The following is a 24,742-nucleotide window of genomic DNA, read 5'->3' as shown; positions in this document are numbered from 1 at the left end:
CTGCACCAATTTGCTTTGAGGAAAAACTGAAGGGGTCTCATGTGCAGTCTGCTCTACTGAAGCAAGGGTCCCCAAAAGACTCATCCACTGCACTGCAGAGCAGGAAGGAAGAGCAAGGAACTGACTGACAGTCTGAAGGCAGTTCTCGACTCTTTTGGCCGACAGAAAAGCCCGAAAAGTCTGAGAGTTCAGTATCAATCCCTAAATAGGGAATCTCCTGAGACGGAATCAGAAGGAACTTCTTTTTGTTTATGAGGATGCCTAACTCCTGTGTCAGGTGAAGAGTTCTTCTCAAGTCCTCTGGGCACTTTTCCTTTGACGACGAGCAGAGAAGCCAATCATCTAGATATAAGTTGATGTTGATTCCCAGAAAGTGAAGCCAATTCCCCTGAGGAGCAAGGATTTGTGTGAAAACTTGAGGAGCCGTCGATAAGTCGAAGCATAGGGCCCAGAACTGCATTATCCTGTTCTGAAAAACGAAACGTAGAAATGTCCATGAGTCTGCTGAACAGGGACGTGAAAATATGCATCCTGCATATCCAGGGTGACCATCCAGTCCCCCTGTTGTACTGAGGACATGACAGAGCGAACGGTCTCCATGTGAAACTTCGTCTTCAGTACAAACGCATTCAAAGCGCTTACATCCAGAATGGGCCTCCAGCCCCCAGAGGCCTTCGGGACTACAAAAAGGCGATTGTAGAAACCTTCTGAGTGGGGCTCTAGCACTTCTTCCACTATTCCTTTGGAAAGAAGGAGTTCAACTTCTTGAAAGAGGGCCAAAAACTTCGTGGAACCTTTTGAGTACGCTGTCAAGGCGATTGGAGATGTAGTTAAGGGAGGAGTCTTTACGAAAGGAATGGAGTAGCCTTCCTTGAGAACCTTGATCACCCAGGGGTCTGCTCCTCTGTTCTCCCATTCCTTCCAGAAAAGTAGAAGTCTGGCTCCTACCTGGGCGCGGAGGACTAACTTCTCACTTCTTGGGGTTGGATTTGAAAGACCTCTTAATGGACTTCATAGGAGGTCGGAAGTTTGATCTAGGTCGAGGCTGGGTCGTAGCTCTCCCTCCATGGAAGGGTTGAGACCAAAGAGGGGAGAATGATCTGGATGAGGAAGGCACGGGCTCCTTAGGACGTCTAGTGGACTGAGTCAACATGTCAGAGGTGGACTTGCTCTGTAACTCTAAAAGAATATCCTTCACTATGTGTTGAGGAAAGAGGTGAGACTTGTCTAAGGCAGCAAAGAGTAGAGCTGACTTCTGAGTCGGCGAGACTCCTTTCGAGGTGAACGGAACACCAGAGCTCCCTCTTCTTAAGGACACCCATAGAAAAAGGGAGGCGAGTTCTAAAGAGCCATCTCTAATTGCTCTGTCAGAGCATGAAATAACTCCTAGCCAATCGCAGGCAAGATCTTCAGCTAAATCCAGGCAGTCTTCAATCTTATTCCCTAGCGTCCCGATGGCCCAATCTAGGAAACTAACACCTTAAAAATATTCTTGATAAGGTGGTCTAGTTCGGCTGAGGAAAACATTATCTTGGCCGACAATAAAGCCTTTCAACGGGATGAATCCATCAGACCAGAGAATTCCCTTGGGAGGAGGCAGGAACTCCCAAGGAAGGAGCTTCCCCAGTGGCATAGCAAGAGTATCTCATCTTCAACAATTTGCTGGGCAGAAAGGCGAAAGTCACTTTGCCCTGTTCTCTCTTAGCGGCCAGCCAGGCACGAACTTCTTTGAGAGCTTTCTTCAAGGAGGAGGAAAGAACAAGCTTGGGTAATCTGGTACCTTCCGATGGATGCTTTTTCATAAGGTAGGTAGAAGCTGGAGAAGTAGGTGAAGCAGGTATGAAGAAGTCCGGGTAATTCTCCAGGAGGAAACGCAGGAGAGACGAGTAGGAAGAAGAGGGCACCGTATCCTGAACAATATCTTCCTCCTCCGAAGAGATAGGAGGTAATGTTTTGTCCTTGGACTCTGGAGCAGAAGCAGATTTCTTCAAAAGACCCACAAGCTCGGTCAATTGGCGCTTGAGTGGGGCTAAAGAATCTTCCTGGACCGATGAAGAAGGTGGAATAGCCGAAGAAGGTGCATTGGTTCCAGAAGAAGAAGCTGGGAATTCGGTTGTGGGCGCTGGAAGTTCGGGAGTTGGCGCCGGGCACTCTACAGCTGAAGTCTGGCGTGAGACGGCAGGCGCTTGGCGCTCATTGGTGGAATTCTGGCGTATATTGCCGGGCTCTGGGCGCTCATTGGTGGAATTCTGGTGCTCATTGGCGGTATTCTGGCGTGAGTCGGGGGCCGGGCGCTCATCAGTGGAAGTCTGGCGCGAGTCGGCGGGCTCTTGGCGCTCGGAAGAAGATGGGCGCTTAGTACGCTTATAGGGCTCAGGACTGTCTTCAAAGAAATAACGAAGATGAGCAGGAGAATCAGGCTGGACTTGAAAGCTGCAGGAAGGCTGAGGGCTAGTCTCTCTCTGTACCTCTTGACAGTCAGGGAAGAAGAATCGCTAATATTCGCATGTCTCTTGAGTGGGTGCTAAGATGAAGAGTAGCGATATGGCTTCTTGCGCAGGCTGGAAGATTCCGAATCAGAAAGTCGAAGCACAGGAACACCTTTCCAATGGCGTTTAGTCAAAGCCTGGGAGAGCACGACAAGCTCGACAGAGGGGGGGTGACTGCCCGTGGGCAAACCCTGCCAGCCTCCCTTGAACCTCCGGTATGTCTTCTCCCCAGTGCGGGGGAGTGGGACAGTGACCTTCGTCTAGGAGCACTGTTGGGACGGACAGCCACCTCCTCAATATTCTCAGCAATATCACTTCTCACTGCACTGTCAACATATTTTTTTCCATTAGAGATTTAATAGCTGACCCAATTTCCATAATGGTACTAAATAATACAGTAAATTTCTGATCAAACCTAGATTCAAGGCTGACAATGGCACTGAGAGGGAATTATGGAAACCTGGAACAGGAGCAGATGGTAAATAGGATAGGAGAAGGAGGAGGAACTGGAGGAGTGATAGTTCTGTCATTCCCTACATTTTCCAAAGGAATGGACTCTGCATTAGCCCTACTTTCAGTCCTAATGGCTGCTTTCCTCTTCTTATCCCTTTCTAATTTGTCTAGATGAGATTTCAATGTTTGCCATTTCTTATCCTCCCAATCCTGACACTCTATGCAAGTATTATCCTTACTACATTCTTGCCCCCTACATTCAGTGCATTTTTATGAGAATCGTATGAAAGCTTAGTTAGCCTAGTTCTACAACCCTCGGAACAAAAGCAAATACTAGATGAACTGGAATCTAACATCGTTAACTAAATAAACTAAAGTTAACTCGAACGACAATTCAACAATGGCAGCAAGCCACAAAGCAACAAATTCTGAGTACTTCACCAAATTCAAGCAAAACAAAGCCGAAAGGCGAAGAAACAGCTGCGTGAAAACTTCCGATGTTAACCGGAAGCCGGCAGAAAATGAATTGAGCTGTCCGCTGGTTTGTTTCCTCGAGTCCCGAATGGTGACGGGACGTTGTCACCTACACACTAACGATAACAGCGCCACCACGTGAATTTTGAATTTCTACTGCACAGATTAGGGAACCAATAGTTATGTAATTACTTGGTAAGTTACTTATATAAAAACTCTTATTACAGTTCTAATTTATTACCCTAAACACTACAGCACGAGTGCATGAGTCAGGCTCCCTAGTACAAGAGTCACATCCCATGCAGGGGGCCTGAGTTCCCTGGGAGGGAAAGACCTTTCATAGCTCTTCATCAGAAAAGAAATCTCCAGCAAAGAGGAAATATCCACGTTCCTTAGGTGTAGGATTAGGCACAGGGCGGCCCTATAGCCCTTAACAGCTGAGACAGAGAGGAGCTTCTGTTGGTGAAGGAAGACCAGGAAATCCGCTACCTGCTGAATAGTAGCTCTGATCAGAGAGAGACCCCGTCCACAGCACCAATCACAGATGACGGCCCATTTCCCCTGATAGACTGTGGCAGAGGACTGTCGCAGGTATCCAGACATCTCTGTTGCTGTGCAGTGACAAAAGCCTCTCACTCGTGTGAGATGCTGGACAGTCTCCAGCCGTAAAGCACAAGCGGCTCCACAGACTGATGGAACCGTTCTATGTGCGGCTGACACAGCGGGTTGTGCCGGGGAATTCTATTGGTGCCTTGACGAGTAGAGCTAGCAGGTCCGGATACCAAGTGGCATATTGCCATTTGGGAGCCACCAGGGTCATTCTGAGGTTCCTGACAATCATCACCCTGTTGATCACCAAGTGAAGTACACAGAACAGTGGGAAGGCATAGGCATCCAGGTTGTCCCATGGGTGTTGGAAGGCATCCTCTGCTGCAGCCCATGGGTTGGGCAGCAATCGAACAAAACAAATCCCTGGAGCCTTCTGTTGTGCAGGGTGGCAAACAAGTTGATCGATGGGTCCCCAAGATCAAAAAGCCTTTCCACGACATCCATGTGAAGGGATCACTCTGGCCCTATCACCTGACTCCTGGCAAATGAGCTTGTCCGCCACCACATTCCTCTTGCCTGGAATGTACCTGGCTGATAGCTCCACAGAGGGTGCTGCCGCCCACTCATGCACCTCCATCATCAACTGGTGCAGCAGTAGAGACACTAGGCTTCATGGCTTGTTGACGTATGCTACAACTGCAATACTGTGATGTCGTCGCTTGTCAACGCCACCGAGTGTCCCATCACTCAATCCTGAAACTCTTGGCAGGCCAGGAAGCTGCCCTGAGTTCCAGGATATTGATGTGAAGGTGCTTGTCATCTCAATTCCTATTCCTGAAATCAGCAACACCTCCAGGTGTGCGCCCCATCCCCCAGTCGAAGAGTCTGAGAACAGAAGCATCTCAGGAGGGGGAGTGTGCAGAGACACCCTTATTACGAGGTTCCTGTCATCCAGCCAACTGGCTAAGTCCTGTCTCACACCCTCTCTGAGAGAGGGATGGGAAAAGATGGAAGATCCCATGCCAGAGACCAGAACTCCTTCATTCTCCAATGGAGAGAACAAAGGTGAAGCCACCTATGAGAGACCAGCTTCTCCAAGGATGATGGGAGACCAAGAACGACCTGCTACCGCGCCAAGCTGGTTGTTTCTGCCGGGACAGGAATGTTTGCGCTGCCTTCCTGAACCTGCTGACATGAGTCTGAGGGGAAGACTCTTGCTGCTGCCGTATCTATCAGCATGCCCAGGCACTATATCCTCTGCTTGGGTATGAAATCGGGACTTCTTGAGTTTTACCAAGACCCCCAGGTCACGGCACAACTTGAGAAGGCAATCTGTGTCTTGGAGCAACTAGCCAATCGTCAAGATACCGCAACAGATGTATCCCATGCCAATGGGCCCAAGCTGACACAAGGGTGCAGACACAAGGGTGAACACTCAAGTGAACACACCTGGGGAGCAGTCAAGAGCCAGAAACAGAGTCCTCTGAATTGAAATACCATCTCCCCGAAGACAAAGCGAAGGTACTTGTGAGACGACTGATGAATGGGTATTTGCAAATAGGCATCCTTCAGGTCAAGTGTAAGCATCAAGTCGTTCTCCCTGATGGAAGCTAGTACCGAACGGGCTGTTTTCATCTTGAACAGAGTCTGCCGAACAGATCGGTTCAAGGGAGAGAGATCAATAACTGGCCTCCATCCCCCACATTTCTTTCGCCACAAGAAAGATTTGGCTGTAAAAGCCTGGGGATCGATCTGTCACAACTTTTACAGCGTGTTTTCTCAGCATTGCAGTAATCTCCTCCTGGAGTGCGAGATCCTTCGGTTAGCCCAGTGCGTATAGGACAGGAGATGGCCCGGAGTGTCAGTGAGGGGTGGTTGAGACTTTAAGGGAAGTAGATAGCCCTCCCGAAGGACATCCACTAAACAGGTCTCGGCTCCATGTCCCTGCCATGATGCCCAATAGTTTGACAGGGAACTCCCCAACCAACAGCAGCTTGTGGAGGGGAATGCTGACCCTAGCATTTTCCTCCCTTCTTCTTTCCCCTGCCTCCCTTCCCTTTATTGGACTGGAAAGAGGGTGGGAAAAGGGCGCTGCTGTGCACCTTTCTTGGCTGGGGGAGAAGGCGGCTAGGTGGTTCCTCAGGCGCCCTATGAAGCCCAGAGGCGCCCTACGAAGCCTGGGACTTCTTAGGGCTTGGACTTCTTAGGGCCTGAGGAACTGCTGGCCAGACCCAAAAGTTGGGCCATAGTGACAAACAAAGACCCTGAGGCCTTTGTCACTACCTGGTGAACAAGTTGGTTGTTATCCTTGACATGAAGCTTGTCCACCACATATCTCCCTCCTCTCAAGGGAAGAGAGAGGCAGAACACAGCAATGGTCCATTCCAAAGAGCCAAAGCCAAATCCAGGCTGACATGCTTGGTGATCCGAGTGAGGACACAGTCCCTCCTCTTCAACACCAAGTTCGCCCACAGGTTTGCTGTCTGGTAGGCCAGGTAGGAAATAGCCCTGCCACCAGATTGGCACTGTCTCCTGAAGGCTGAGTCCTCGTGGGGTCCACAGATCCCCTGAAGGCTGCAGCCTTAGACACTGTGAGTGACCAAAGGTCCAGCCAGGAGACTGCCTGGAAGGCTGCCATGGCAGTGGCTTCCAGGCTTACTGCTTCCTGTTGTGTGAAGAATTTGCTTCTGCCCCAAGATGCTGCAGTGAGAGACCTGGAGCTATGGGAACTAAGTCCGGGTATACCTGTTTCATTGGCAGTGGCTCCGTCGAGGGCAAGTAGTACTTCTTCAGGCAAAGGCAGAGGAAGAGGAAGTAGCTCGGCCAAGCTATTGAACCAAAGGGAACTCTCCTCCCGATAGATATGAGAATTCACTTGATCCAAAACTCTCTCGACAAGCAAGGAACAAGGCAAGCTAACGGAAGCTCTGAGTTCCTTCTTAGGTCCCAAGTAGACCCCAATGCGACAAGGGCAGTTAACAGAGAGAGACAAGGTCCCTTCCCCGAGATCATTATGCCGATGAACAAATGAGACGTTCTCTAAGAAAGTCTTCTGTATCTCAGAGAATCTGCACCTTGGGGCAGAGGACCCTAGAGTCCTTAGAATCTGTAGTCCTCTCTTGATACTCTCCCTGCAGGTGGGAGAACCTCATCAGAACCCCCAGCTCCCTGCTCGACCACTTGGGCATACAAGCGGGTAGGTCCGAGAACCTAAGCCTTCATGGTAGGGCTGTGGTGGGATGCGATGTCCCACTCATGAGCCCTTCTGTCCGATTCGTGATTCCCAGAATACCCCCAGTAAGTCGAGGGGACATGAGAGAGAGAACGAGTATCATTACCTGTCCTATCGGAACCAACAGTCCCAGCAGGAGAGGCAGGCTGTTAGCGATTGCCAACCTGCTGTGGCAATGGCTTCACAGGTCTAGGAGGGCCCCTCCTCTGACACAAACAAGGAGATGGGCTGTCCCTAGGATAGGGCAGAGGCTCAGTTCAGAAGCATGCAAAAGTTCTTGGCAGGTGAACAAGCCTGTTTGCGCAAACGCGAGTGAGAGCCAACCCGGGGAGAGCAGTCGCACACTCCCAGGCATGAGCTTGCACTGTCCTCACTACGTACTGCAGTTGTCTTTGAGGCCGAGACCTCCTGTAGGGAAGACAACTGTAAGGGAGACCTTCTCACAGCAACTCGAGGTGTGCAGGCCCTTGAGTCTGCAGCACCTTCATGGTACCCTGGCTGTGTACTCGGGCGAGTAGTGGCAGGGGGATAATAATAATATTAAACCAGTTTAACCAGACCACTGAGCTGACTATCAGCTCTCATAGGGCTGGCCCGAAGGGTTTGAAAGAAATGCCAGGTCTAGGCCAGAGGCCTAGCACTGGGACCAAATAGGTCACTCGGTACTGTGATGAACGAATGAAAATCCAACTGCACAAAGGCATACGCTCTCATACTGGAACACACTCACTAAATAAATACATTTATACTCATGTTTCCACATATACTCACTAAAATGGTATATCAAAATTTAGAATAGGTTAATAAAAATGTTAAAATTTATTTGTTTTAAAATTCATTAGATGCCTAAGGGTTTTCGTATTTTTATTATTTACTTATTTTTATATTTTATCAATTAAATCACAGCTCTTCATGAACATTAAAACTGGTATTACTGTAAATGTAGAAGATTCTGACAAAATTTCCTTCACTGATCAGTTCCAAAATTTGATAATCACTGCAGATTATATTTTGGACATTCACACAATACAAGCCCTTCGTTGGGCGAGTTGGTAGACCTTCGGACTGTCACTCGATGGGCCGGAGTTCAATTCCCCCGGCTGGCTGATGAAGAGTTAAAGGAATTTATTTCTGGTGATAGAAATTCATTTCTTGCTATAATGTGGTTCGGATTCCACAATAAGCTGTAGGTCCCGTTGCTAAGTAACCAATTGGTTCTGAGCCACGTAAAATAAGTCTAATCCTTCGGGCCAGCCCTAGGAGAGCTGTTAATCAGCTCAGTGGTCTGGTAAAACTAAGTATACGGTCTGGTAAAACTAAGGTATACTTAACTTTTTTTTTTCACACAATACATGCTTGACAGTTATCAACACTCTGCACTCTGGGCATTCGGGAGGGCCACACGGACTGTTCCTTAAGTGCCTAAGTGTCAAAACAGTATGGCCTATTTGAAGATGCGTGAGAATTACTTGTGTCTCTCTCTCTTTCTGATATGATGAACTCCATCTTCCAACACTGTATTTTATCTGTTTTAATTTATTTTCAAGGTCTTCATTCCATATATTTTGCCATTTACAGGCTGTCCCCAGTTAACGGCGGGCTTGGTTAATGGCAATCCGGTTTTATGGGGCTTGTCTAGCGACGAAAATCGGCAATTTTCGGCGCCGAAAGTTGCCGATTTCCGCTTACTGGTGCCGATAATTGGGTATTGGTGCCAATAATACCTAACAGAGGCGCTGATAACTGAAAATCAGCGCTTTTCAGCGCTGATAAGCCCCGAAAATCGCCGATTTTCGGTTATCATCACACCCTCAGAAAAGGAACCCCGCCGATAACCGGGGACTGCCTGTACTAACAATGATTGTTTTTGTATATCTTATAGTCACTAATAGGGATGTTTACATTTGCTCTTGTCATGTGGACTGCTTCTTTAGCTGCTTTATCAGCCTCTTCATTCCCTTTAATTCCTACATGGGCAGGGATCCAAAATATTTCTATATTTTTTCCATTAATATACAATTTATATAGAGTGAAAACTTAGTCTGTTGTACAATATTTTTTGGACCGTAACTTTGAATGGCTTCTATAGCACTTTTGGAGTCGCTATAAATCACAAAATTATTAAATGAGGCTCCTTTAATTATTTTTATGGCTGATGCTATTGTATATAACTCAGCTGTAAATACTGAGGCATTATCTGATAGAGAGAACTGATATGTTTTATCTTGGGATACTGCAGCATATCCCACTCCATATTGTGACTTAGATCCGTTGGTGTATGTTGCATAATGTGGACCTTCTTGCATTATATGTTCTACTGTATGTTGTCTATGGTGCTCTGAGGTACAGTATATGAATAATTTTTTTATAAATATTTTAAGTTTGTTAAAATTCTCATTTTATTCATTGTCCAAGGAGGAGGTAAGTTTACTACTAAAGGTACATAATTGTATATTTATATTCAGCAACTCAAACAATCTTAGCTCTAATCGGGAAAGGAGATGGATGATTATTTATAAACATATCGCTTAATCCAAATAATTTTTTGGTTGGAGAATCATTTGTCTGAATTCTCAGAGCACTCTTCATTGTTACTAACTCTCTATGGAGAGAGAGACTTAGTTCACCACATTCAAGTTATAAAGATGACTTTGGTGATGATCTAAAGGTTCCTGAAGATATTCTAAGGCCTTCATATGAACTGGGTCTAACGTTTTCAGTGTTGCGTCTCATGCCGAGCTACATATTTCGTTTCCATAATCAATGATACACAGACTGTTGCTTTATACAGTATAGTAAGGGTATGTCTATCGGCTCCCCAAGTAGTTTTTGATAGTTTTTTAATTAGGTTTAATGCTCTTTTACATTTTGATATCATGTATGTTAAATGGGTTTTCCAGTTCAAGCGAGTATCAAATACTAATCCCAAAAATTTTGCTTTTCGGCTAATTGGTTTCCTATGGTTTCTGATTTTTAAATCTATTTCTTCACCCGTTTTCCACTTTTTCCTTTTATAAAACATGATTGCTTGAGTTTTATCTATGGAAAATTTAAAGCCTACAGATGAGGACCATTCATCTATTTTTATTATGCTTTTATTAAAGATTTGTTCTACATGTTTTACTTGAGATGCTGAATATATGGCAAAATCATTCATATACAAGTTACTTTTGATTCCAATAGATTTTTACTGATATCATTTACAGGTACAGGTAGTCCCTGGTTATCAGTGGGGGTTATGTTCTGAGGGTGTGATGATAACCAAAAATTCCAGCTAACTGAAAATCAGCAATTTTCGGGGCTTCTTCAGCGATTTTCAGGGCTTATCCGCACCGAAAAGCGCCGATTTTCAGTTATTGGCGCCTTTCTTAGGTATGCATCGGCGCCAATGCCCAATTATCAGTGTCGATATGTGGAAATTGCAGATTTTCAGCGCTAGACAAGCCCCCTAAAACCAGATCGCTGTTAACCGGGGACTGTTTGTATTGCCATACAGTACTTACGATGAGGTTAGGTTCCAAAAAAACCATCGTTTGTTGGAAAAATCTTATCTCAAATATAGCCTAGCCTACACTAGGGTAATCAGTACCATCTATGCATATATGGTAGCCTACCCTATTCTACACAGTATACTCTATACATATACGGTATAGTAATTATTAATGTCAGCTAATTCTGCAGGTTCAATGCAGACTGTCTTATGGTAATTCAGTATAAAGAGAAACTGAATACCACGAACAAGAGTTAGCCTAGCATATGGTATGGTATATCATATACATAAACAGTGGCCAAGCCTACAGTATACTCTATACATATACGGTAGAGTAGTAATTATTAATATCAGCTAATTTTGCAGGTTCAATGCAGATTGACTTATGATAATTCAGTACAAAAAGAAACTGAATAACAAGAACAAGAATCAGACTGTACTGTAAGGGGTACTCGCCAAGATTTGGTTCGTTGTCAGCATATGTGAACGGTGTCAGGCTGTTCATGGCTACGTATAACTAAAAATCGGAAGAGGAGGAGGATGATAAAGCTGTAGGATCAACTCACTCCTCTTCAGATAGCATTTCTTCTTCTGTTAGTTCAGGTGTTTCAACGAAATAGTTGTTAAGACATGTAGGGGATTGAGGCTCAAATGTCAGGGAAGGGGTGGGGGTGGGGGTGGCGGAAGGCGAGGGCACTGGAGTCGTTCTCTTGAAGAAGTACTCCATTATTGGTTGCAGTGTATTCTTTCTCTTCATTATCCACAGCCTGAACAGCCTGAGCAAACGTGTTCCTAAGATAATAGGCCTTGAACGTAGCCACAGTGCCCTGATCCATGGGTTGTATGAGAGAAGTTGTGTTTGGAGGTAGAAACAACTTTTGCGTTCTCGTTAATATCTCCGATGTTCTGAGGGTGGCCGGGAACATTGTCTAGAATCAGCAGAATTTTGAAGAGGGTGTTGTTTTCCCTACAATAATCTTTCACTTCTGGAATACAGCAATGCACAAACCAGTCTTCGAACAGCATTGCAGTCATCCATGCTTTCTTATTATGACGGTAATGCACAGGAAGCGTATGCTTGTCAATTCTCTTTTACTGCCCTCGGATTTTTGGAGTGATAAATCAAGAATGGTGTAAGTTTATACCCAGCCCCATTTCCCCCAACCAGAAGAGTCAGTCGATCTTTGTATGCCTTAAACCAAGGCATAGCTGTTGCTTCTTTATGGATGTAGGACCGTTGAGGCATAAGCTTCCAATACAGTCCTTTTTCGTCGACACTAACGATTTGCTCCGGCAAGTACCCTTCATCAGTGATGATCTTATGTAAAGCATCCTTAAATTTAGCAGCTCCTTCAGCGTCAGCACTTGTTGCTTCATTGCTAATTTTCACACTATGAAAATTATGTCGGTTTTTGAAACAACGAAACCATCCAGCACTTGCTACAAAACTTTTGTTGTGGTTATCATCAAATTTTTTCTTTAGTTCATTGAAAAGCATGTGAGCCTTTGTTTGAATGGTTAAGAGGCTGAGTGGCACACGCTTCTGTATCTGGTCCTCCATCCACGTGACCAGTAACTGCTCCATTTCTTCCATAGGCCCTATCCTCTTCTTTGATATAACTGTCGAATGAACTGAAGCAGATACCTTTACAGTGCCCATTATCCGTTTCTTGTCTTTACGGATGGTGAATATCGTTGACTACGATAGATGCTCATCATGTGCGATTACCATGAAGGGCTTTCCAGCGGCACGCTGGTTGATAATTTTCATTTTCTGCTCCAAAGTGACACACTGCCTCTTCTTTTTCGCACTACCAGCAGGAGACACACTTAGGTGTTTGGCAAACATAATGATAAAAATTTGAGTTTTAGAGTTTACTTACACACGCACAAAAATCGCAAACGAACACTGACCTGTTTTAACTTCCTAAAGCTAAGTTTCTACCTTTATTTGTCTGACAGACATATCTGTTGTTGGATGCCTATTTAATAAATAATTTTCTAATTTTAAAGCTGAAATATTTTGGTCAGCTTCCATGGTTAGAAACCTTGACCAACTTCCACACCCAAAGAGGGAATCGAAGTGAGTCAAGGTTGGGTCATGTCGCTATTTACTCTTTTTAGGAGTTTTATAAGGTATTAAAAGTTTTAATACCACCCTAATTTTGACTATTTGGATTACCCACAAAATTGTCCACTTCCATACTAGAAGATTTGCTCTGTACTGGAGCAGCGGTCGTCAACTGTGCTGGAACAATACCATCAAAGGGCTCAGGGGTACTTGAATTTTTAAAATTACTCAGCATGAAGATTTAAGTATAAAAAAAATTAAATAAACCTGAAAACCTTAAAAAGATATCAACAGCCTTTCACGGAGTTTATTCTTCTACCAGTGGCACAAGTGAGAACCGACTCCCAAACGTCCACCCCTACCCTACCCCACAGGGGATGGCACAACATGATTAGAGTGGCCCAAATGTAAGCCAAACCTGCTTGCTAGGACTGAGAGTATTACAAGAATACAGTCATCCCCACTTTAATCATGTTATGGGAAAACCGGATAGAATGCCAAGAGTCCTATCCCCAGAACCAGACTTTTCCTTGTAAAATCCCACTGGCATCACAAACACACTAAGCTGGTGCCACACTCTCTAAGCTGGCACCACAAACTCTCTCAGCTGGCACAGAGAAGAGGCAATCAGATTGAGGAAAAGTTCAGTAAAAGATATAACTTCAACAATCTAAACAGTGACCTGGACAAAAACTATGTCTCTGCATGTCCAAAGCGCTATGCCAGTTTCAAGTGCACGTCTCTTCAAAGGAACAAGACAGACAAAGAAAGCCAAATCTTCAACCGAAAAAGGTTTTAAGTACCAGTAAAGTGCCTGTATCATATGAGGTGGCCCTTGTGACTTCAAAAAACCAGGAAGACAAAAACTGGCAGACTTAAAAGAACCTTTGCGTGCCAGAGTATAAGTAATGTTACAAAATGTACTCTAATTGAAGGAGAAAATGTGGGTTTCTTAAAATACTTACTGGGTGCCAAAATACTCCATGATAACATAGACCTATTTTCTACAGCACCTCTTTCCTCCACTAACTGAGGATAAAGCAAAGCAATGCTCCAGCAAACAGCAAAATAATGAAGAAGACTTCTTCTGCTAGAGAGGCTAGGGGAAGAGCTGCGGCGACAGCAGCTGACTAGTCGCAACGAATCCCGGACTCAATGAAAGGGGAAACTGAGGGAAATGCAGTCTGAAGAGACTCACCAGAGTCGACACAAGTCAGCTGAGCAAAAGAAGGTGAAGCGCCACCAGGCGCCAAAGAAAACTGGAAAGGTTGGGGGAGGGGGGGGGGGAAGAGGAGCAACAGACGACACCCAACACGCCCACCCTGTCTGAAAGCAACTCAACAGACTTAAGAGCATTCCCAGACATTACATCCTTACGAAGCAAAGCAGTTAGAATAACATCTAGCTAGGAAACAACAGAAGATATTGTAACCATGGTAATAGGAGCAGAAGGAATAGACTCCCCAATAGCCGAAGAAACAGCGTGTATAAAGAATGAACAGGTGCATTTAAAGGAAAGAGAGGAATAGCAGACAAGGATTTAGAATGAGTAGTAGATGTAGAAGATACTGGTTTAACAATCGATTGAGTCAACATAACATTGGAATAAGTATAACTCACTGCAGACACATTATTATTAACAACACTGTCTATACCTATATAATTAATCCTAACAGTAGTGACAACCTCATTACTAGATGCACATGATGGTAAAAGTTTAATTTTGCTGCAAAGATTCATGTTTACCAAAACAATCTTTCAGCTAACAGTCAATGGGACTCAGATCACGAAAAACAACTGGCAGGTGGCGGAGGGCACATATCCACATCACCCTGAGAACTGCCCCAGCTCCCGGGAGTGGACTCTTCCAATTGCTACAAGGCAGGCTTGGGCTACACCTTACCTCCTACAAGGAACGCAACAATAATTGCACATTTCAGGGTGACCCAGAACGGTTACCTACCACAAATTCAGACAAACCTTTTATGGACCAAAATGTTATTTTCGTGATAAAATTAAGTTTCATATATACTTACCAAGTAATTACATAACTATAGTTCTAACTAGCACGGCAGCTTTTATTTAAAAAATCATGGTAGCACTTTGATAGTTTAGTGTAGGTGACAAGCCCCACCCACCAACGGGAGTACTGGAAACAACTAAGCAGAAAACCTCATTCTGTTTGTGCCCTATGTCCATGAGAGGGGAGGAAGGAGGGCTCCAATCCATAATTACTTGGTAACTATATATATGAAACTTAATTTTATCATGAAAATAACATTTTCATATAAGTAACTTACCAAGTAATTACATAGCTAAATCCCACATTGACAGGAGGTGGGATGCATGGACATATTTTACTCCAAAACATTAAGTTATGGTAATGATTTTGAAATGGAAATGTTGCTAGCACTGAAAACAATGCTTGTCGTTTCCTTATTTGGTAAGAGAGCTACTGCAGGTAATTACTGCTTCTGGTTGGTGCTCATCTTAACCTGTAGGGGCATGGCGGTATAGCCGTGGAGCGCCTCTACTTAGGTGGGAGTTTTGCAGCGAAGGTTATGTCCGATGGCTAGCAAAGCATCAATAAGTACCCTTGCCCTGGGTACAGTAACACAATAAAAACAACCAGACAACGCTTTCACTTACACTAAAAACAATGCAACCCATCCACTGAGACTGGTGGGTACTCCAGGTACACTGTAACTCCCCAGCTCCCGAAAATTCGACACCCTACTTTAAGGTGAAGGGATAGTGGGAGAAAAGAGAGATTCCTATTCCTCACCCAGTACCATGCCAGCCACTGATAGTGGCCCCAAGGTACTGTAATTTTCAAACACTGTATTCAAATAGTGAGACGTGATAATCGGTTCGCACTTCCAGTAGGTTGACTGCAGAATGGAAGTGAGTGATACACGTGCCTGAAAGCTAATAAGGTATAGATTGTCCTGACGTCATGAGCTTTCGCAGTAAAAGTAGGCAAAATACCCTCCTGAATCTCTGACAAAGAAGGACAATGCGTTCTTAGTCAGAGAGCGAGACAGATTCTTGACAGAGCACCAGAGGTTGCTGGATGGTCCTCTGATCTTCTCGGTCCTGCTCAGTAATACCTTACAGCCCTAGCAGGACAAAGAACTCTATCTTCTTCCTCAGAAGCAAGGTATCCATTAAGGTCTTAATGGAGAAAGAACAGGGCCAGGGCTTGGAAGGGTCCTCATTCTTGGCTAAAAATCCAAGGGTTACGAAGCAAACTCTCTCCTTGTGAAAAATTTACCCTTTATCAATGTCTTTGAACTCATTAATATGTTAGTAGTAGCCAAGGCCACGAGGAAGAAAGTCTTCTGAGTAAGGTTTCTCTGAGAAGAGAAATGAAGGGGTTGAAGAGTGGGACCTGTCAGCCACTTCAACACTACGTCCAGGTTCCAGGAGACCAGATCTTCCTTTCCTGCTTAGATGTATCAAAAGACTTGACGAGATCGTTAAGATTTAGAAATGACACAAGATTCAGGACCCCAATGTTTAAACACAGCTAAACAAAGCTCAAAACCCCTTAATGCTGGAGGACAAGATATTCCTAGATCTCACATAAAGAAGGAAATTGGCAATTGGGTCACAGATGTCTCAGAAGAAGAGATGTTGAGTCTGAGATACCAGCTTCAGAAAATTGCCCACTTAGCCTGGAAGACATGGCTAGTAAGTCAACACCTGCATCTTGCAATAGCCTCTGCAGCATGCCTTGAAAACTCTTATGCTCTGAGAAGCTTCCAGACCGCTGTTTGGTATCTCTTAAAAGTTTTTAAGGGAAGAAGTCTCTGAAAGTCCACCCACAACCATAGCAGGTCCTAGAACCATGCTTTCATGGGCCAGAACGGGGCTATGAGAATCATTGTAACGTTGTGATGAGCCCAAGACTTCTTCAGCACTTCCCTGACCATGTTGAAGGGCAGAAAGGTGTAGCCCAAGAGGACTCCTCAACCTAGAACTGAGGAGTCTGAAAAAAAGTCAAAGTCTGGGCTCAGAGGATGAAAGGCTTTCCTTCCCAAAGTCTATGTTCGGACCGCCACCATGCCGGTCGGACTTGATTACCAGGTTTATGGGAAGTGCGTAGGTGTCTGGCTGTGTTTCCCTGTCCGAGTTGGCCAAGAGGTTGCAAAACTTCTCATGATAAGTTGCCTAACTTGACAAACGTCTTGACAGACAACAGTCTCGAGTAGGATCATCCACTGATGGGCCAAGCAAGACTGTCTGAAGGCAGCTGATGATTCTCTTAGCAGACGGAAAAACCAGAAATGGAAAAACCAGAAATGGAAAAACCCGAACAGTCCAAGAGTTGAGGCTCATCCCCAAATAGAGGAACTCTTGCGATGGGGCCAACTGGGACTTCTGAAGGTAAATGATAATTCCCAGTTCCTGAGAGAGAGATGTACAAGTCCTTCGTGCACTTTTCCTTCAAAGGGGATCAAAGAGGCAAGTCGTGCAGATTTAGACTGATGTTAATGCCTATTAAATGAAGTCACTTGCTAGAGGAGCGAGGACTCGAGTGAACACCTGAAGTGCCGTAGAGAGGCCGAAGCAAAGAGCCTGAAACTGGAGATTTAGCTGGTGCCAGGCACTTAGGAGATGGTGCCAGGGGCTCTGAGAGGAGACAGGAGTTTAGACGCTGCTGTGGGGCGCCTGAGAGACAGTGTCCTACAGGACGAACCTTAGACACTTCCTGGAGTCTGGATGGAAGGGAAAGTGGAAGCATGCATCCTGCATATCCAAGGTTATTATCCAATTGCCCTGGTGAATGGATGAAAGGACTAATTGGTTTGTCTCCATCCGAACTTTGTCTGCCAGACGAAGAGACAGGGCATTTACATTGAGGACTGGTCTCCCAACCCTGATGACTTGGGGACGACAAACAGATAGAAGTAAAAGTCCTCTGAGTTGATGTCCTTGACTTCATCTACGACTCTCTTCCGAAGGAGAGAGGAGCCCCTCCAAAAGGGCCGAATGTTTTCCCAAGCCTCGTAAATAGGCCGTCAAAACGAATGGAGAAGGGATCAGAAGAGGGCTCTCCATGAATGTAATGGAGACACCCTCCCTCAGAACCTAAACAATCCACAGTTGTGTCCCTCTGATACTCCACTTCCCCAAAAATTGAGAAGACTGGCTCCCACTTGTGCATGCAAGACTTCTTCCTTATTTCTTGGGCAAGGACTTGAGCTCCTTCTGATAGTTCTTGTTCCAAGTGGGACCAATCTTGCCGCATGGTGTCTGTTGCTCATGCTAGAGGGTCCAGGGCCTGAGAACAAAAAAGAGGAAGGCGGTGGTTCCTTGAGGTGGCAAACATGTCCAATGTTGGCCTGCCCAATAGTATAGCAGATTCTGATAGACCAGGGGATCCAAGGTCCACTCAGTGGAAAGGATCTACTATTCGACAGCTCAGCTCATCTGTCGGAATTTAGTTTGCCCTGAAAAAATCAAGTGACTAGTTTGCCCTTAAAAAATCAAGTGACTAGACTCACTCGATTTAATATGTCCACAGTCAAAGGTCTCTTGCTGTCTGGCAGAGAGAAAAAGTGAGAGCCGCCTCGCTTCGTATGTACGTTGGGGCTGTGGTATTGTCTGAATGGACTGCCACAGTCTTGTTGTGAACTAGGGTCGAGAAGCACTGAAGCCCTAAGTGAAGCAGACATTGGAGCAGGTCCTAGACTGGACTTGGGATCACTCCCACGAAAGGGATGCTGCTGGAGAGGAGAGACAGTCTTAGAAACAAACGTGGACAAATCCTTGGGGAGTTTGGAAGAATGTGCCAGAAGATCTAAGTCGACTTCTACTGAAGGACCGACTTCTGGGTCTGAGTGACTCCTTTAGTGGAATGGGAGCACCAAAAATCTTTCCCTCAAAAACCCCAAAGAGAAAAGAGCCGCAAGTTCAAAAAAGCTATCCCTGATGGTTTGTCTGAGTGAGAAAGGACCCCTAGCTAGCATTTTCCAGTCCAAGAAACTGAAAACTTTAAACAACTCAGAGGTCTTGACAAGGAGGTCAAGTTCTGCTGATGAAAAATTACATTTTTATAATAAAATAAAGTGTTATATATACTTACCCAGTAATTACTTAGCTAAGAGTTTCTACGCGAACGGCAGTTAGAATTCTGAATTCGCGTTAGTGATTCTTTTGTTTGTATAAGTGACTATGCCCTGCCCACTTTCGGGGTACAAGAGAGGAACAACACCACCAACATGACAACTTGTTTATGCAAAAAGAGAGTCCATGTGCGGGGAGGCGGGTGGGCTCCACCTGTAATTACTGGATAAGTAGATAAGTATTTATAAAAATTTATTTTATTTTAAAAATGTCATTTTTATATATGTAACTTACCCAGTAATTACTTAGCTGATTCCACATTGAAAGGAGGAGGGGAATCATGGACAAAATCTTACTTTAAAATTAACATGATAATTAGTTGTCCTTACCTGATGAGAGAGCTGCTGCAGGTAGATACTGCCTCTGGTGACACTCATCTCACCTGTAGCGGCGTGGCAGCATGGCCAGAAGCACCTCTACTTATGTGGGACACTTCGCAGTGAAGGAGTACTCCGATGGCTGACGAAGTATAAAGTTAAGCTTTGAGACAAAGGTGTACACCCAAGGCCGCCAAAGCATAAATAGCTGGCCCTGCCCTGGGCACAGTACCACAACAATAACAAAAACAGAACAACAAAGTCACTGATACCATAACTAAACAATGATTAAAAATAAAAACAAGACCACTACCCAACACATGATTAACTAGTGGGCACTCCAGGTACATCGTACCCTCCTAGGCTCCCCAAGAACTCAACAACACTTTCAAGGTGAAGAGGAAAGGAAAGGAAAGGAAGGAGACTTTATCCTCGGCGTCACGCCAAATGGTGCATTCACTTCCTCACCCATCACTACGCCAGCTACGGACACAGGTCCTAGGGTACTGCAGTTATCATAAATTGTTCTCGACGTCACGCAAATGGTGCATTGCGAACACCAACACGCCATACACTTCCTCATCCATCACACCAGCTCACGAACTGGGTCAGGTACTGTGGTTATCATAAATTGTCCTCACGACGTCCATAAATAGTGCATTACGAACGCAACACGCTTCCAATGTGTTTGCCTCCAGGATGACGAGAGTGAAAGATTGTGTTTGGGTACTACGAAGTAACAACTGCTCTCTAACCTCGTGCTTTAACTTTCAAAAGCGTTAAAGTCCGTTTCCATGGTGAGGTGTGCCTTAACTATGTGAGATCCCTCAAGAAAAAATGAAATGGCGTTCTTGAAGGGGTCTAGAGGTTTTAACGACACACAGACATTACTAAACTGGCCTCTAATCTTCTCGTTCGATGTAGAAATAACGGAGGAGCATGAATAAAGACACAGCTCTCTCTCTTCTTCTTCCGTGTCAAGGATATCCGATTAACTCAGAATTGAAAAAGAACGGGGCCAGGGATGTGACAGGTTCTCATTTTTAGCTAGAAAACCAAGCAAAAGGGAGCAGACTGATTACCTTCTTGAAAGAACCGATCCTTTTGCTAACTTGTATTTCACTTACTCTCTTAGCGAGTGGTGCTAAGGCCACCCAGAAAGAAGGTTTCAAGTCAAATTTCTTGAGAAAGAGCATTGGTTCAAATCAAGGATGGAAAAACACTTAGGCCACATCAAAGATTCCAGAAGCCTCTTTCTTGGACCTGGAATAAAGACTTACTCAGATCGGACAAGTCTAGGTTGTTCGAGATGTCTGACTATATGACAAAGGGCTTAGCATTTGCTCTGTAACCCTTTATAAAGTAACAACCTACAACCCTTCAGAGGATTTCAAATATAAAAGGAAGTCTGTATTTGAGGTGATAAGTTTTTAGGAAGAGACTTTTACTGTATTTCTCCTGCATTTAATATGTGTATGTATGTATGTATATGTATATGTATGTATATATATATGTATATATATGTAATATATATATGTGTAGCTCTCTGGGTTGTAGCTGGGTAAACTTTGTGGAGGAAATGCATCTACATTTGGTGATAGCCTCTGCTGCTGCTCTAGAAAAGCCTTTCATTCTAATGAGTCTGTAGACAGTCGAAATCCTGTTAGGGCCAGAGAGGTTAGTCCTTGATGAAATCTCCTGACATGGGGCTGTCTGAGCAGACTTGGAATTTCGGGAAGGAGCCTCGGAAAATCTACGAGTAGATTGATCAGGTCGAGAACTCACCTTCTGTGGCCAGAAGGAGCACCACGAAAGTCATCTTTACATCTTGGTGAGCAGCTTCATAATACTTTCACGTATCATTCGAATGGGGAAAAGTGTAAAGGTCTGAGTTGGACAGTCCAGTCATTGCATCCATTGCCCAAGCTGGGGATCCGAGAGCGAGAACAAAAAACACAGGAAGAGCGGTAATTCCTGAAAGTTGCAAATAGGCTTATGCTCGGTTGACCCCAAAGTTTCCAAAGGCTGGCACAGACTCAAAGACCTAACGTCCACTCCATGGGTAGAATTTGCTTGTGGCAGCTCAGCTCGTCCACCAGGACATTGCACTTGCCTTGTATGAACCAGGTGACTAATCGTGTCTGGTTCCGATTCGCCCAACATAGCAGATTTCTCGCTCCTTTGCAGAGAGAAAAGGAGTGTGTCCCTCCCTGATGTTTGATGTACGCCAGGACCATGGTATTGTCTACATGTACCGCTACAATCTTGCTGTGTACCTACGTTCCAAAGTGTTGCAGACCTAGATGTATAGCCTTCAATTCTCTCACATTGATATGCAGCCCTTTTTCTTCCGATGACCACTTCCCCGAGACTTCCAGGTTCCCCAGGAGCACTCCCCAACCTACATCCAAGCGTCGCAAAAGAAGTCTAGGTCGGGACTCATCAGAGAGAGTGACTTCCCTTCTGAAAGTCTGTCTGCAGACCTCCACCACTGCAGATCCTCCTTTACCTCTAGGGTTATTGGAAAGACGTGGCGGTCCTGATGAAGTCTTCCTAGCCTCACGAATTGTTCTAGAGAAGCCAACGTTCCCAAAAGACTCATCCACTGGGTGGTGGAGCAGGAACAGAGTGAGAGGAAGAGGTCTACTTTCCTGAGACAGTCTACTACTCTCCTGGGTGACAGAAAAGCCCGAAAACTCAGAGTCTACAAGAACTCCCAAAAAAAGAGTCTTCTGAGTGGGAGTCAACTGTGACTTCTTGAAGTTGATTGTTAGTCCTAAATCCTGGGTCAAGAGAAGAGTTTTCTTTAAGTCCTTCATGCATTTTATCTTTGTGGGCGAACGAATTAGCCAGTCGTCTAGGTACAATGATATACTGTACTCACTCCTGTTAATACCTTCAACTTCGTAAGGACCTTACTTTCAGTGGCTTTGTGGGTCGTAGAGAGACCGAAACAAAGTGCTCAAAATTGAAAAACCTGGTCATCGAAAATGAAACATAGGTATTTCCTCGAATCCGGATGAATCAGAATATGGATATAAGTGTCCTACATATCCAGGGAAACCATCCAATCCTCCTGATGGATAGAAGCCAGAATTGAATGGATGGTTTCCATGTTGAATTTCGTTTTCTCTATGAAGACATTCAAGGTACTTACGTCGAGCACCGGTCTCCAACCGCCTGAAACTTTGGGAACTACAAAAAGGCAATAGTAAAATCCTTTTGTTTTTGCCTTTCTCACTATTTCTACAGCCTTTTTGTTCAGAAGAGAGGACACTTCCTTCGACAAGGCCGAATACTTTTCTGAGCTGATGGAGTAAGCTGTCAATACGACAGGAGTGTCGGTCAATGACAGATTCTCCTTAAAGGGGATAGAGTATCCCTCCTTTAAAACTTTTACTACCCACTGATCCGCTCCTCTTCTGCTCCATCTCTCCCAAAAGAGACGAAGCTTGACCCCTACTGGAGCATGAAGGACTAAATCCTCACTTGCGAGAGGATGGTCTTGCTGAAGATTTCTTGATCACTCGGGAAGCAAATCTAACCGAACCTCGGGACCTGGGGTGCGCTCTCTGAATCCCTCCACAGAATGGCTTAGGATGTTTGAGCGGAGATGATAGTTTTGCCGAGAATGCAGGTCGATCCTTCTGGCGCTTCGTCGACTGAGTTAACAAATCCTGCGTTGACTTTTGGTGCAGGCTCGATGCAATCTCATTTATGGTGGACTGAGGAGACAAATGCTATTTATCCAGAGGATAAACAGTAGGGGCGATTTCTGAAACGATCACGCCATAATGAATGAGACCCGAAGTTCGCGCTACTTCACCCATGGCGCGCCGCAGTGCAGCTAATTCATGTGAGCCATCCCTAATGGCTGTATCTGCGCAAGACAAAAAATTATCCAGGTCTGCGAGTTCACTGCACAAAAGAGCTGGTTCTTGAAGTTTCTTGGCAAGCGCTTCTAACACCAGTCGAGAAAACTCAACACTTCAAAGGTCTTAAAAATACACTTCAAAAGATGATCCATCTCCTGTGCCAAGAAGAAGGTCTTTGCTGACGCGAGAGCCGATCTCCGTGCTGAGTCAATGAGCGCAGAGAATTCCCCCCTGGGAGGGGGCAGCCACTCCCTGGGAAGGAGCTTCTCCCGTTGCATACGACAAATACCTCATACGTGAGAGGCGAGAGGGAGGAATGCTAAAACAAGCTCTCCCTTGAACCCTCTTCTCAGAAATCCAGTCCTCAACAAGTTGAAAAGTTTTCTTTGATGATTTGGAGAGAACCATCTTCGGTAGTTGAGACGAATCCACAGACTGAGAGCTCATCAAATACGACGAACCTGGAGAGGATGGAGAGCTTGGAGAGAAAAATTCCGGGAAATGCTGAAGGCGCGAGGAAGGCATACGGCGTCGAAGATGTATCCTGCTCCTCTTCTTCATCCGCCCGAGATCGGAGAGTCATGCCCAACTAAATCCAGGGGCAGCCTGAGCTGTAGACTGCAAAAGGTTAAGGATGTTATCAACTTGCGTTGTAATGGTTCAGAGAGGGTCCCAACGCCAGAAGGCTGATCGGAAGCGGGCGCTTGGAGACTTGAGGGTTTAGGTATGGAAGATCGGCGCTTCAGGGCGCTCCGATGAAGAGGACATCGACCACCTCAGGCGCGCAATCAGGCGAGCCATGTCGGGGCGCTGAGCTGCATCGGGGCGCCTGGCTGCAACAGGGTGCTTGTCAGCTTCCTGGCGCTCAACAGGACGTTCCATCAATACTAAACGAGCCGAGGGAACAGGGCACTTACTAGAAGACTGACGCTGCTTGCCCGAGAGGAGAATTGGGCTAGAACCTCATTCCTGGCACAGAGGAGAGGAGAAACATTCTGGAGTGTCCCACTTGCTGCACGACGGCTGAGGACTAAAGGAGGACTCCTCAATCTCTCTTGCAAAGGGAGATGCAGGGGACTGATCCTTACCCAGAATCATCTTCAGAGGGCAAGATGCGTCCAGGGGAAAGGCTATGAAAGGCAGCTCTTTAACGAGCAACAACTCCTCAGAACTAGAAGAAAGCTGATGAACTTCGGGACGCCTTTCCAGCGGCTGTCTCTAGTCGCAACCTGGGATGCAACAAGTTGGACTGAGGGGATGACTGGCCTTGGGCAGACACCACCGACTCCCTTACACTACTGGTATGCCTCCTCCCAGGTAGCGGGGAGTATGGCAGGGACCTGTGCCTAGGAGAATCAGCAGGATGAACAGCCACCTCCTCCACGACACTTCACCTTTTGCACTATTTTCAAATTTGTCCATCAGGACACACACTGATGACCTAACTGGGCCACTGTTCTTGCAACAAGATTTAGCGTTGCTCAAATTTATTTTCAAACTGGCGAAGCAATCGGGTTTGTGAGCCAGGAGAAGAGGTAGGTGGTTTAGGATATTCTTTGTGCAGGTGGGAAAAGGGTTTACAGTTGGAGAACTAATAGATATGTCCTTATCTGATCTGGGAATTAAAAGCCTGACTAGCTACTCACTAGCTTGTGGCTTA

The 24,742-nt window shown here is 45.4% G+C and overlaps 1 protein-coding gene across 10 annotated transcripts in view; it reads right to left on the bottom strand.

Moving 5' to 3' along the window:
- Osbp (oxysterol binding protein) overlaps positions 1-24,742 on the bottom strand; it is a 420,928-nt gene that overhangs the window by 384,863 nt on the left and 11,323 nt on the right. The window lies entirely within an intron of this gene.

The sequence above is a fragment of the Macrobrachium rosenbergii genome, chromosome 54 (genome assembly GCF_040412425.1).
Source record: "Macrobrachium rosenbergii isolate ZJJX-2024 chromosome 54, ASM4041242v1, whole genome shotgun sequence".
Lineage (NCBI taxonomy): Eukaryota > Metazoa > Arthropoda > Malacostraca > Decapoda > Palaemonidae > Macrobrachium > Macrobrachium rosenbergii.
Note: the sequence above shows the minus strand (reverse complement) of the source record. Positions and strands in the feature narration are given on the sequence as shown.